This window comes from Euprymna scolopes, chromosome 9 (genome assembly GCF_053919585.1).
Source record: "Euprymna scolopes isolate OS-2025 chromosome 9, ASM5391958v1, whole genome shotgun sequence".
Classification (NCBI taxonomy): Eukaryota; Metazoa; Mollusca; class Cephalopoda; order Sepiida; family Sepiolidae; genus Euprymna; species Euprymna scolopes.
Window position 1 is genome coordinate 137,904,333 of NC_136490.1, and position 13,801 is coordinate 137,918,133.

General features: G+C 35.3%; 16 non-coding genes across 16 annotated transcripts; 8 read left to right on the forward strand and 8 right to left on the reverse strand.

Annotated features, from left to right (window-relative positions):
- The first annotated feature begins 808 nt into the window (after positions 1–808).
- Positions 809–881, forward strand: Trnav-cac (transfer RNA valine (anticodon CAC)). Its single transcript has one exon. It is a non-coding gene; the product is annotated as a tRNA-Val (tRNA).
- Positions 882–1,289: 408 nt separating this feature from the next.
- On the reverse strand, positions 1,290–1,362 carry Trnav-aac (transfer RNA valine (anticodon AAC)). Its single transcript has one exon. It is a non-coding gene; the product is annotated as a tRNA-Val (tRNA).
- A 1,095-nt stretch (positions 1,363–2,457) lies between these two features.
- On the forward strand, positions 2,458–2,530 carry Trnav-cac (transfer RNA valine (anticodon CAC)). Its single transcript has one exon. It is a non-coding gene; the product is annotated as a tRNA-Val (tRNA).
- A 408-nt stretch (positions 2,531–2,938) lies between these two features.
- Trnav-aac (transfer RNA valine (anticodon AAC)) lies at positions 2,939–3,011 on the reverse strand. The gene has a single exon. It is a non-coding gene; the product is annotated as a tRNA-Val (tRNA).
- A 1,096-nt stretch (positions 3,012–4,107) lies between these two features.
- On the forward strand, positions 4,108–4,180 carry Trnav-cac (transfer RNA valine (anticodon CAC)). The gene has a single exon. It is a non-coding gene; the product is annotated as a tRNA-Val (tRNA).
- Positions 4,181–4,588: 408 nt separating this feature from the next.
- On the reverse strand, positions 4,589–4,661 carry Trnav-aac (transfer RNA valine (anticodon AAC)). The gene has a single exon. It is a non-coding gene; the product is annotated as a tRNA-Val (tRNA).
- Positions 4,662–5,767: 1,106 nt separating this feature from the next.
- On the forward strand, positions 5,768–5,840 carry Trnav-cac (transfer RNA valine (anticodon CAC)). The gene has a single exon. It is a non-coding gene; the product is annotated as a tRNA-Val (tRNA).
- A 408-nt stretch (positions 5,841–6,248) lies between these two features.
- On the reverse strand, positions 6,249–6,321 carry Trnav-aac (transfer RNA valine (anticodon AAC)). The gene has a single exon. It is a non-coding gene; the product is annotated as a tRNA-Val (tRNA).
- A 1,106-nt stretch (positions 6,322–7,427) lies between these two features.
- On the forward strand, positions 7,428–7,500 carry Trnav-cac (transfer RNA valine (anticodon CAC)). The gene has a single exon. It is a non-coding gene; the product is annotated as a tRNA-Val (tRNA).
- Positions 7,501–7,907: 407 nt separating this feature from the next.
- On the reverse strand, positions 7,908–7,980 carry Trnav-aac (transfer RNA valine (anticodon AAC)). Its single transcript has one exon. It is a non-coding gene; the product is annotated as a tRNA-Val (tRNA).
- A 1,106-nt stretch (positions 7,981–9,086) lies between these two features.
- On the forward strand, positions 9,087–9,159 carry Trnav-cac (transfer RNA valine (anticodon CAC)). Its single transcript has one exon. It is a non-coding gene; the product is annotated as a tRNA-Val (tRNA).
- A 407-nt stretch (positions 9,160–9,566) lies between these two features.
- Trnav-aac (transfer RNA valine (anticodon AAC)) lies at positions 9,567–9,639 on the reverse strand. Its single transcript has one exon. It is a non-coding gene; the product is annotated as a tRNA-Val (tRNA).
- Positions 9,640–10,745: 1,106 nt separating this feature from the next.
- On the forward strand, positions 10,746–10,818 carry Trnav-cac (transfer RNA valine (anticodon CAC)). The gene has a single exon. It is a non-coding gene; the product is annotated as a tRNA-Val (tRNA).
- Positions 10,819–11,226: 408 nt separating this feature from the next.
- Trnav-aac (transfer RNA valine (anticodon AAC)) lies at positions 11,227–11,299 on the reverse strand. Its single transcript has one exon. It is a non-coding gene; the product is annotated as a tRNA-Val (tRNA).
- A 1,097-nt stretch (positions 11,300–12,396) lies between these two features.
- Trnav-cac (transfer RNA valine (anticodon CAC)) lies at positions 12,397–12,469 on the forward strand. Its single transcript has one exon. It is a non-coding gene; the product is annotated as a tRNA-Val (tRNA).
- Positions 12,470–12,877: 408 nt separating this feature from the next.
- Trnav-aac (transfer RNA valine (anticodon AAC)) lies at positions 12,878–12,950 on the reverse strand. The gene has a single exon. It is a non-coding gene; the product is annotated as a tRNA-Val (tRNA).
- Positions 12,951–13,801: the final 851 nt, after the last annotated feature.

Below are 13,801 nucleotides of genomic sequence, written 5' to 3' on the forward strand. Positions count from 1 at the left end.
AATCACAACTATTTTTACGTAAACTTCAATGAATTTATTTTATTTAATCAAGTGTGAAACCGGTGTGAAACCGGTGTAAAGCGAAGTTGTCCCGATTATTGTTTTATGCCCAGCGCCCCCAGCGGTGATGACGGATGGAGTCATAGTAGTTAGAAGATAAAGGGGGGTACACCTTAACCTTCCTCTGAAATATGTTTGCAAAGAGATAACTCCAACCCGGACAAAAACGAAAAATCGAAGAAAGTGAGTACAATTAAGGTGTTGTATCCGAAGTCTACACAATCTCATGCGTCAGAAATCACAAAGTACAAAGCTTTGGCAATGTGATCTTTCTTATCGAAGCTATCATGCACCAAGGAAAAGTGCAACAACGTACTTAAATTTATAGATTTATTATTTTATTTATTTATTTATTATTATTACTATTATATATAGAATAACGGTAGATCTAAAAGAGTATATAGATCTAGAATAAATGTACACTCCTGCTATGTGTAGAAAACAACTGTCTGTAAATTGAACTTATACAGTTCTTATTCTATCGAACAAAATATCGTATGTTGTGGTTTTGTTGTTATGATGCTGATTACTAGTGCTCATTTACATAGATAAGAACATGAGTTTATGCTTTTGATTTCGAAACACATTTAGAAAGAAAACTTGATTTGTAAATACTTAAAAATATGCTAGTGTATGTGTGCATGTATGTGTCGATGTTGGTTCACTAAGTAGACGTAATCCTTGAGTAGTTCCTAGATATATTTTTGTAGAGAGGACATGAAAACTGTACATAACGGATGGTATGTCCGGTTCCGTAGTGTAGTGGTTATCACGTCTGCTTCACACGCAGAAGGTCGCGAGTTCGAAACTCGCCGGAACCTTGAACAGTGTCAATTATTGTATTTTTTTTTTCGATTATGACAGAATAATATTCGAACTACTATGATCCTAATGAAATGGGGACTGTGTAAGTTTACGTAATATATTGTTTATTAAGATTGAGTTAGCTTGAAAGAAATATTACAGCTTGATAACAAAAACAATTTTAGTTGTAAGCAATTGCAATGCGGTTGAATCGTTTGTTGAAATAATTTCTAACATCTTTCAACGTTTATAGATTATTGGAACCGTCGCGTTTGCAGTGATGTAACATCAGTCGTTAGCATAGTGTGTCTTTCTCAACGTGAGAATACTTACTGTAACTGGAGAACCGTTGTATTTTTGCGATCAACTTACAGAAAAACAAGAGTGTCGCGGAAGAGAATATCAAAATAAAATTTAATCGGTCTAGGTTCCGGCGAGTTTCGAACTCGCGACCTTATGCGTGTTAAGCAGACGTGATAACCACTACACCACGGAACCTTAACACTTACAACGTATTGTATACACAATTCTAACTCTCGTATCGTGACCTCATTGTCTCACATTCATTTGTCTTTATACATTTACAATAGAGTACGTCAAGTACACGTTATTTCGAACTACAGGACACCCTCCCCTTTCATAGCTGGTAAAAGTCGGCAAGGTCAACAACCTGCTGGCTGCACTCACGAAACTATTGTTACTAATTTTAGTTTGTATTTACTGTAAGTGTCCAAGTTCCTGTTGAAATGAAAGTGCAAAATGAAACGTTCAGCCCGTAAATTTGTTTTTGGATTAAAATCACAACTATTTTTACGTAAACTTCAATGAATTTATTTTATTTAATCAAGTGTGAAACCGGTGTAAAGCGAAGTTGTCCCGATTATTGTTTTATGCCCAGCGCCCCCAGCGGTGATGACGGATGGAGTCATAGTAGTTAGAAGATAAAGGGGGGTACACCTTAACCTTCCTCTGAAATATGTTTGCAAAGAGATAACTCCAACCCGGACAAAAACGAAAAATCGAAGAAAGTGAGTACAATTAAGGTGTTGTATCCGAAGTCTACACAATCTCATGCGTCAGAAATCACAAAGTACAAAGCTTTGGCAATGTGATCTTTCTTATCGAAGCTATCATGCACCAAGGAAAAGTGCAACAACGTACTTAAATTTATAGATTTATTATTTTATTTATTTATTTATTATTATTACTATTATATATAGAATAACGGTAGATCTAAAAGAGTATATAGATCTAGAATAAATGTACACTCCTGCTATGTGTAGAAAACAACTGTTTGTAAATTGAACTTATACAGTTCTTATTCTATCGAACAAAATATCGTATGTTGTGGTTTTGTTTTTATGACGCTGATTACTAGTGCTCATTTACATAGATAAGAACATGAGTTTATGCTTTTGATTTCGAAACACATTTAGAAAGAAAAGTTGATTTGTAAATACTTGAAAATATGCTAGTGTATGTGTGCATGTATGTGTCGATGTTGGTTCACTAAGTAGACGTAATCCTTGAGTAGTTCCTAGATATATTTTTGTAGAGAGGACATGAAAACTGTACATAACGGATGGTATGTCCGGTTCCGTAGTGTAGTGGTTATCACGTCTGCTTCACACGCAGAAGGTCGCGAGTTCGAAACTCGCCGGAACCTTGAACAGTGTCAATTATTGTATTTTTTTTTTCGATTATGACAGAATAATATTCGAACTACTATGATCCTAATGAAATGGGGACTGTGTTAGTTTACGTAATATATTGTTTATTAAGATTGAGTTAGCTTGAAAGAAATATTACAGCTTGATAACAAAAACAATTTTAGTTGTAAGCAATTGCAATGCGGTTGAATCGTTTGTTGAAATAATTTCTAACATCTTTCAACGTTTATAGATTATTGGAACCGTCGCGTTTGCAGTGATGTAACATCAGTCGTTAGCATAGTGTGTCTTTCTCAACGTGAGAATACTTACTGTAACTGGAGAACCGTTGTATTTTTGCGATCAACTTACAGAAAAACAAGAGTGTCGCGGAAGAGAATATCAAAATAAAATTTAATCGGTCTAGGTTCCGGCGAGTTTCGAACTCACGACCTTCTGCGTGTTAAGCAGACGTGATAACCACTACACCACGGAACCTTAACACTTACAACGTAATGTATACAAAATTCTAACTCTCGTATCGTGACCTCATTGTCTCACATTCATTTGTCTTTATACATTACAATAGAGTACGTTAAGTACACATTATTTCGAACTACAGGACACCCTCCCCTTTCATAGCTGGTAAAAGTCGGCAAGGTCAACAACCTGCTGGCTGCACTCACGAAACTATTGTTACTAATTTTAGTTTGTATTTACTGTAAGTGTCCAAGTTCCTGTTGAAATGAAAGTGCAAAATGAAACGTTCAGCCCGTAAATTTGTTTTTGGATTAAAATCACAACTATTTTTACGTAAACTTCAATGAATTTATTTTATTTAATCAAGTGTGAAACCGGTGTGAAACCGGTGTAAAGCGAAGTTGTCCCGATTATTGTTTTATGCCCTGCGGTGATGACGGATGGAGTCATAGTAGTTAGAAGATAAAGGGGGGTACACCTTAACCTTCCTCTGAAATATGTTTGCAAAGAGATTACTCCAACCCGGACAAAAACGAAAAATCGAAGAAAGTGAGTACAATTAAGGTGTTGTATCCGAAGTCTACACAATCTCATGCGTCAGAAATCACAAAGTACAAAGCTTTGGCAATGTGATCTTTCTTATCGAAGCTATCATGCACCAAGGAAAAGTGGAACAACGTACTTAAATTTATAGATTTATTATTTTATTTATTTATTTATTACTATTACTATTATATATAGAATAACAGTAGATCTAAAAGAGTATATAGATCTAGAATAAATGTACACTCCTGCTATGTGTAGAAAACAACTGTTTGTAAATTGAACTTATACAGTTCTTATTCTATCGAACAAAATATCGTATGTTGTGGTTTTGTTTTTATGATGCTGATTACTAGTGCTCATTTACATAGATAAGGACATGAGTTTATGCTTTTGATTTCGAAACACATTTAGAAAGAAAAGTTGATTTGTAAATACTTGAAAATATGCTAGTGTATGTGTGCATGTATGTGTCGATGTTGGTTCACTAAGTAGACGTAATCCTTGAGTAGTTCCTAGATATATTTTTGTAGAGACGACATGAAAACTGTACATAACGGATGGTATGTCCGGTTCCGTAGTGTAGTGGTTATCACGTCTGCTTCACACGCAGAAGGTCGCGAGTTCGAAACTCGCCGGAACCTTGAACAGTGTCAATTATTGTATTTTTTTTTTCGATTATGACAGAATAATATTTGAACTACTATGATCCTAATGAAATGGGGACTGTGTAAGTTTACGTAATATATTGTTTATTAAGATTGAGTTAGCTTGAAAGAAATATTACAGCTTGATAACAAAAACAATTTTAGTTGTAAGCAATTGCAATGCGGTTGAATCGTTTGTTGAAATAATTTCTAACATCTTTCAACGTTTATAGATTATTGGAACCGTCGCGTTTGCAGTGATGTAACATCAGTCGTTAGCATAGTGTGTCTTTCTCAACGTGAGAATACTTACTGTAACTGGAGAACCGTTGTATTTTTGCGATCAACTTACAGAAAAACAAGAGTGTCGCGGAAGAGAATATCAAAATAAAATTTAATCGGTCTAGGTTCCGGCGAGTTTCGAACTCGCGACCTTCTGCGTGTTAAGCAGACGTGGTAACCACTACACCACGGAACCTTAACACTTACAACGTATTGTATACACAATTCTAACTCTCGTATCGTGACCTCATTGTCTCACATTCATTTGTCTTTATACATTTACAATAGAGTACGTCAAGTACACGTTATTTCGAACTACAGGACACCCTCCCCTTTCATAGCTGGTAAAAGTCGGCAAGGTCAACAACCTGCTGGCTGCACTCACGAAACTATTGTTACTAATTTTAGTTTGTATTTACTGTAAGTGTCCAAGTTCCTGTTGAAATGAAAGTGCAAAATGAAACGTTCAGCCCGTAAATTTGTTTTTGGATTAAAATCACAACTATTTTTACGTAAACTTCAATGAATTTATTTTATTTAATCAAGTGTGAAACCGGTGTGAAACCGGTGTAAAGCGAAGTTGTCCCGATTATTGTTTTATGCCCAGCGCCCCCAGCGGTGATGACGGATGGAGTCATAGTAGTTAGAAGATAAAGGGGGGTACACCTTAACCTTCCTCTGAAATATGTTTGCAAAGAGATAACTCCAACCCGGACAAAAACGAAAAATCGAAGAAAGTGAGTACAATTAAGGTGTTGTATCCGAAGTCTACACAATCTCATGCGTCAGAAATCACAAAGTACAAAGCTTTGGCAATGTGATCTTTCTTATCGAAGCTATCATGCACCAAGGAAAAGTGCAACAACGTACTTAAATTTATAGATTTATTATTTTATTTATTTATTTATTATTATTACTATTATATATAGAATAACGGTAGATCTAAAAGAGTATATAGATCTAGAATAAATGTACACTCCTGCTATGTGTAGAAAACAACTGTCTGTAAATTGAACTTATACAGTTCTTATTCTATCGAACAAAATATCGTATGTTGTGGTTTTGTTGTTATGATGCTGATTACTAGTGCTCATTTACATAGATAAGAACATGAGTTTATGCTTTTGATTTCGAAACACATTTAGAAAGAAAAGTTGATTTGTAAATACTTAAAAATATGCTAGTGTATGTGTGCATGTATGTGTCGATGTTGGTTCACTAAGTAGACGTAATCCTTGAGTAGTTCCTAGATATATTTTTGTAGAGAGGACATGAAAACTGTACATAACGGATGGTATGTCCGGTTCCGTAGTGTAGTGGTTATCACGTCTGCTTCACACGCAGAAGGTCGCGAGTTCGAAACTCGCCGGAACCTTGAACAGTGTCAATTATTGTATTTTTTTTTTCGATTATGACAGAATAATATTCGAACTACTATGATCCTAATGAAATGGGGACTGTGTAAGTTTACGTAATATATTGTTTATTAAGATTGAGTTAGCTTGAAAGAAATATTACAGCTTGATAACAAAAACAATTTTAGTTGTAAGCAATTGCAATGCGGTTGAATCGTTTGTTGAAATAATTTCTAACATCTTTCAACGTTTATAGATTATTGGAACCGTCGCGTTTGCAGTGATGTAACATCAGTCGTTAGCATAGTGTGTCTTTCTCAACGTGAGAATACTTACTGTAACTGGAGAACCGTTGTATTTTTGCGATCAACTTACAGAAAAACAAGAGTGTCGCGGAAGAGAATATCAAAATAAAATTTAATCGGTCTAGGTTCCGGCGAGTTTCGAACTCGCGACCTTATGCGTGTTAAGCAGACGTGATAACCACTACACCACGGAACCTTAACACTTACAACGTATTGTATACACAATTCTAACTCTCGTATCGTGACCTCATTGTCTCACATTCATTTGTCTTTATACATTTACAATAGAGTACGTCAAGTACACGTTATTTCGAACTACAGGACACCCTCCCCTTTCATAGCTGGTAAAAGTCGGCAAGGTCAACAACCTGCTGGCTGCACTCACGAAACTATTGTTACTAATTTTAGTTTGTATTTACTGTAAGTGTCCAAGTTCCTGTTGAAATGAAAGTGCAAAATGAAACGTTCAGCCCGTAAATTTGTTTTTGGATTAAAATCACAACTATTTTTACGTAAACTTCAATGAATTTATTTTATTTAATCAAGTGTGAAACCGGTGTGAAACCGGTGTAAAGCGAAGTTGTCCCGATTATTGTTTTATGCCCAGCGCCCCCAGCGGTGATGACGGATGGAGTCATAGTAGTTAGAAGATAAAGGGGGGTACACCTTAACCTTCCTCTGAAATATGTTTGCAAAGAGATAACTCCAACCCGGACAAAAACGAAAAATCGAAGAAAGTGAGTACAATTAAGGTGTTGTATCCGAAGTCTACACAATCTCATGCGTCAGAAATCACAAAGTACAAAGCTTTGGCAATGTGATCTTTCTTATCGAAGCTATCATGCACCAAGGAAAAGTGCAACAACGTACTTAAATTTATAGATTTATTATTTTATTTATTTTTTTATTATTATTACTATTATATATAGAATAACGGTAGATCTAAAAGAGTATATAGATCTAGAATAAATGTACACTCCTGCTATGTGTAGAAAACAACTGTCTGTAAATTGAACTTATACAGTTCTTATTCTATCGAACAAAATATCGTATGTTGTGGTTTTGTTGTTATGATGCTGATTACTAGTGCTCATTTACATAGATAAGAACATGAGTTTATGCTTTTGATTTCGAAACACATTTAGAAAGAAAACTTGATTTGTAAATACTTAAAAATATGCTAGTGTATGTGTGCATGTATGTGTCGATGTTGGTTCACTAAGTAGACGTAATCCTTGAGTAGTTCCTAGATATATTTTTGTAGAGAGGACATGAAAACTGTACATAACGGATGGTATGTCCGGTTCCGTAGTGTAGTGGTTATCACGTCTGCTTCACACGCAGAAGGTCGCGAGTTCGAAACTCGCCGGAACCTTGAACAGTGTCAATTATTGTATTTTTTTTTCGATTATGACAGAATAATATTCGAACTACTATGATCCTAATGAAATGGGGACTGTGTAAGTTTACGTAATATATTGTTTATTAAGATTGAGTTAGCTTGAAAGAAATATTACAGCTTGATAACAAAAACAATTTTAGTTGTAAGCAATTGCAATGCGGTTGAATCGTTTGTTGAAATAATTTCTAACATCTTTCAACGTTTATAGATTATTGGAACCGTCGCGTTTGCAGTGATGTAACATCAGTCGTTAGCATAGTGTGTCTTTCTCAACGTGAGAATACTTACTGTAACTGGAGAACCGTTGTATTTTTGCGATCAACTTAGAGAAAAACAAGAGTGTCGCGGAAGAGAATATCAAAATAAAATTTAATCGGTCTAGGTTCCGGCGAGTTTCGAACTCGCGACCTTATGCGTGTTAAGCAGACGTGATAACCACTACACCACGGAACCTTAACACTTACAACTTATTGTATACACAATTCTAACTCTCGTATCGTGACCTCATTGTCTCACATTCATTTGTCTTTATACATTTACAATAGAGTACGTCAAGTACACGTTATTTCGAACTACAGGACACCCTCCCCTTTCATAGCTGGTAAAAGTCGGCAAGGTCAACAACCTGCTGGCTGCACTCACGAAACTATTGTTACTAATTTTAGTTTGTATTTACTGTAAGTGTCCAAGTTCCTGTTGAAATGAAAGTGCAAAATGAAACGTTCAGCCCGTAAATTTGTTTTTGGATTAAAATCACAACTATTTTTACGTAAACTTCAATGAATTTATTTTATTTAATCAAGTGTGAAACCGGTGTGAAACCGGTGTAAAGCGAAGTTGTCCCGATTATTGTTTTATGCCCAGCGCCCCCAGCGGTGATGACGGATGGAGTCATAGTAGTTAGAAGATAAAGGGGGGTACACCTTAACCTTCCTCTGAAATATGTTTGCAAAGAGATAACTCCAACCCGGACAAAAACGAAAAATCGAAGAAAGTGAGTACAATTAAGGTGTTGTATCCGAAGTCTACACAATCTCATGCGTCAGAAATCACAAAGTACAAAGCTTTGGCAATGTGATCTTTCTTATCGAAGCTATCATGCACCAAGGAAAAGTGCAACAACGTACTTAAATTTATAGATTTATTATTTTATTTATTTATTTATTATTATTACTATTATATATAGAATAACGGTAGATCTAAAAGAGTATATAGATCTAGAATAAATGTACACTCCTGCTATGTGTAGAAAACAACTGTCTGTAAATTGAACTTATACAGTTCTTATTCTATCGAACAAAATATCGTATGTTGTGGTTTTGTTGTTATGATGCTGATTACTAGTGCTCATTTACATAGATAAGAACATGAGTTTATGCTTTTGATTTCGAAACACATTTAGAAAGAAAACTTGATTTGTAAATACTTAAAAATATGCTAGTGTATGTGTGCATGTATGTGTCGATGTTGGTTCACTAAGTAGACGTAATCCTTGAGTAGTTCCTAGATATATTTTTGTAGAGAGGACATGAAAACTGTACATAACGGATGGTATGTCCGGTTCCGTAGTGTAGTGGTTATCACGTCTGCTTCACACGCAGAAGGTCGCGAGTTCGAAACTCGCCGGAACCTTGAACAGTGTCAATTATTGTATTTTTTTTTCGATTATGACAGAATAATATTCGAACTACTATGATCCTAATGAAATGGGGACTGTGTAAGTTTACGTAATATATTGTTTATTAAGATTGAGTTAGCTTGAAAGAAATATTACAGCTTGATAACAAAAACAATTTTAGTTGTAAGCAATTGCAATGCGGTTGAATCGTTTGTTGAAATAATTTCTAACATCTTTCAACGTTTATAGATTATTGGAACCGTCGCGTTTGCAGTGATGTAACATCAGTCGTTAGCATAGTGTGTCTTTCTCAACGTGAGAATACTTACTGTAACTGGAGAACCGTTGTATTTTTGCGATCAACTTACAGAAAAACAAGAGTGTCGCGGAAGAGAATATCAAAATAAAATTTAATCGGTCTAGGTTCCGGCGAGTTTCGAACTCGCGACCTTATGCGTGTTAAGCAGACGTGATAACCACTACACCACGGAACCTTAACACTTACAACTTATTGTATACACAATTCTAACTCTCGTATCGTGACCTCATTGTCTCACATTCATTTGTCTTTATACATTTACAATAGAGTACGTCAAGTACACGTTATTTCGAACTACAGGACACCCTCCCCTTTCATAGCTGGTAAAAGTCGGCAAGGTCAACAACCTGCTGGCTGCACTCACGAAACTATTGTTACTAATTTTAGTTTGTATTTACTGTAAGTGTCCAAGTTCCTGTTGAAATGAAAGTGCAAAATGAAACGTTCAGCCCGTAAATTTGTTTTTGGATTAAAATCACAACTTTTTTTACGTAAACTTCAATGAATTTATTTTATTTAATCAAGTGTGAAACCGGTGTGAAACCGGTGTAAAGCGAAGTTGTCCCGATTATTGTTTTATGCCCAGCGCCCCCAGCGGTGATGACGGATGGAGTCATAGTAGTTAGAAGATAAAGGGGGGTACACCTTAACCTTCCTCTGAAATATGTTTGCAAAGAGATAACTCCAACCCGGACAAAAACGAAAAATCGAAGAAAGTGAGTACAATTAAGGTGTTGTATCCGAAGTCTACACAATCTCATGCGTCAGAAATCACAAAGTACAAAGCTTTGGCAATGTGATCTTTCTTATCGAAGCTATCATGCACCAAGGAAAAGTGCAACAACGTACTTAAATTTATAGATTTATTATTTTATTTATTTATTTATTATTATTACTATTATATATAGAATAACGGTAGATCTAAAAGAGTATATAGATCTAGAATAAATGTACACTCCTGCTATGTGTAGAAAACAACTGTCTGTAAATTGAACTTATACAGTTCTTATTCTATCGAACAAAATATCGTATGTTGTGGTTTTGTTGTTATGATGCTGATTACTAGTGCTCATTTACATAGATAAGAACATGAGTTTATGCTTTTGATTTCGAAACACATTTAGAAAGAAAACTTGATTTGTAAATACTTAAAAATATGCTAGTGTATGTGTGCATGTATGTGTCGATGTTGGTTCACTAAGTAGACGTAATCCTTGAGTAGTTCCTAGATATATTTTTGTAGAGAGGACATGAAAACTGTACATAACGGATGGTATGTCCGGTTCCGTAGTGTAGTGGTTATCACGTCTGCTTCACACGCAGAAGGTCGCGAGTTCGAAACTCGCCGGAACCTTGAACAGTGTCAATTATTGTTTTTTTTTTTTCGATTATGACAGAATAATATTCGAACTACTATGATCCTAATGAAATGGGGACTGTGTAAGTTTACGTAATATATTGTTTATTAAGATTGAGTTAGCTTGAAAGAAATATTACAGCTTGATAACAAAAACAATTTTAGTTGTAAGCAATTGCAATGCGGTTGAATCGTTTGTTGAAATAATTTCTAACATCTTTCAACGTTTATAGATTATTGGAACCGTCGCGTTTGCAGTGATGTAACATCAGTCGTTAGCATAGTGTGTCTTTCTCAACGTGAGAATACTTACTGTAACTGGAGAACCGTTGTATTTTTGCGATCAACTTACAGAAAAACAAGAGTGTCGCGGAAGAGAATATCAAAATAAAATTTAATCGGTCTAGGTTCCGGCGAGTTTCGAACTCGCGACCTTATGCGTGTTAAGCAGACGTGATAACCACTACACCACGGAACCTTAACACTAACAATGTATTGTATACACAATTCTAACTCTCGTATCGTGACCTCATTGTCTCACATTCATTTGTCTTTATACATTTACAATAGAGTACGTCAAGTACACGTTATTTCGAACTACAGGACACCCTCCCCTTTCATAGCTGGTAAAAGTCGGCAAGGTCAACAACCTGCTGGCTGCACTCACGAAACTATTGTTACTAATTTTAGTTTGTATTTACTGTAAGTGTCCAAGTTCCTGTTGAAATGAAAGTGCAAAATGAAACGTTCAGCCCGTAAATTTGTTTTTGGATTAAAATCACAACTATTTTTACGTAAACTTCAATGAATTTATTTTATTTAATCAAGTGTGAAACCGGTGTGAAACCGGTGTAAAGCGAAGTTGTCCCGATTATTGTTTTATGCCCTGCGGTGATGACGGATGGAGTCATAGTAGTTAGAAGATAAAGGGGGGTACACCTTAACCTTCCTCTGAAATATGTTTGCAAAGAGATTACTCCAACCCGGACAAAAACGAAAAATCGAAGAAAGTGAGTACAATTAAGGTGTTGTATCCGAAGTCTACACAATCTCATGCGTCAGAAATCACAAAGTACAAAGCTTTGGCAATGTGATCTTTCTTATCGAAGCTATCATGCACCAAGGAAAAGTGGAACAACGTACTTAAATTTATAGATTTATTATTTTATTTATTTATTTATTACTATTACTATTATATATAGAATAACGGTAGATCTAAAAGAGTATATAGATCTAGAATAAATGTACACTCCTGCTATGTGTAGAAAACAACTGTTTGTAAATTGAACTTATACAGTTCTTATTCTATCGAACAAAATATCGTATGTTGTGGTTTTGTTTTTATGATGCTGATTACTAGTGCTCATTTACATAGATAAGGACATGAGTTTATGCTTTTGATTTCGAAACACATTTAGAAAGAAAAGTTGATTTGTAAATACTTGAAAATATGCTAGTGTATGTGTGCATGTATGTGTCGATGTTGGTTCACTAAGTAGACGTAATCCTTGAGTAGTTCCTAGATATATTTTTGTAGAGAGGACATGAAAACTGTACATAACGGATGGTATGTCCGGTTCCGTAGTGTAGTGGTTATCACGTCTGCTTCACACGCAGAAGGTCGCGAGTTCGAAACTCGCCGGAACCTTGAACAGTGTCAATTATTGTATTTTTTTTTTCGATTATGACAGAATAATATTCGAACTACTATGATCCTAATGAAATGGGGACTGTGTAAGTTTACGTAATATATTGTTTATTAAGATTGAGTGAGCTTGAAAGAAATATTACAGCTTGATAACAAAAACAATTTTAGTTGTAAGCAATTGCAATGCGGTTGAATCGTTTGTTGAAATAATTTCTAACATCTTTCAACGTTTATAGATTATTGGAACCGTCGCGTTTGCAGTGATGTAACATCAGTCGTTAGCATAGTGTGTCTTTCTCAACGTGAGAATACTTACTGTAACTGGAGAACCGTTGTATTTTTGCGATCAACTTACAGAAAAACAAGAGTGTCGCGGAAGAGAATATCAAAATAAAATTTAATCGGTCTAGGTTCCGGCGAGTTTCGAACTCGCGACCTTATGCGTGTTAAGCAGACGTGATAACCACTACACCACGGAACCTTAACACTTACAACGTATTGTATACACAATTCTAACTCTCGTATCGTGACCTCATTGTCTCACATTCATTTGTCTTTATACATTTACAATAGAGTACGTCAAGTACACGTTATTTCGAACTACAGGACACCCTCCCCTTTCATAGCTGGTAAAAGTCGGCAAGGTCAACAACCTGCTGGCTGCACTCACGAAACTATTGTTACTAATTTTAGTTTGTATTTACTGTAAGTGTCCAAGTTCCTGTTGAAATGAAAGTGCAAAATGAAACGTTCAGCCCGTAAATTTGTTTTTGGATTAAAATCACAACTATTTTTACGTAAACTTCAATGAATATATTTTATTTAATCAAGTGTGAAACCGGTGTGAAACCGGTGTAAAGCGAAGTTGTCCCGATTATTGTTTTATGCCCAGCGCCCCCAGCGGTGATGACGGATGGAGTCATAGTAGTTAGAAGATAAAGGGGGGTACACCTTAACCTTCCTCTGAAATATGTTTGCAAAGAGATAACTCCAACCCGGACAAAAACGAAAAATCGAAGAAAGTGAGTACAATTAAGGTGTTGTATCCGAAGTCTACACAATCTCATGCGTCAGAAATCACAAAGTACAAAGCTTTGGCAATGTGATCTTTCTTATCGAAGCTATCATGCACCAAGGAAAAGTGCAACAACGTACTTAAATTTATAGATTTATTATTTTATTTATTTATTTATTACTATTACTATTATATATAGAATAACGGTAGATCTAAAAGAGTATATAGATCTAGAATAAATGTACACTCCTGCTATGTGTAGAAAACAACTGTTTGTAAATTGAACTTATACAGTTCTTATTCTATCGAACAAAATA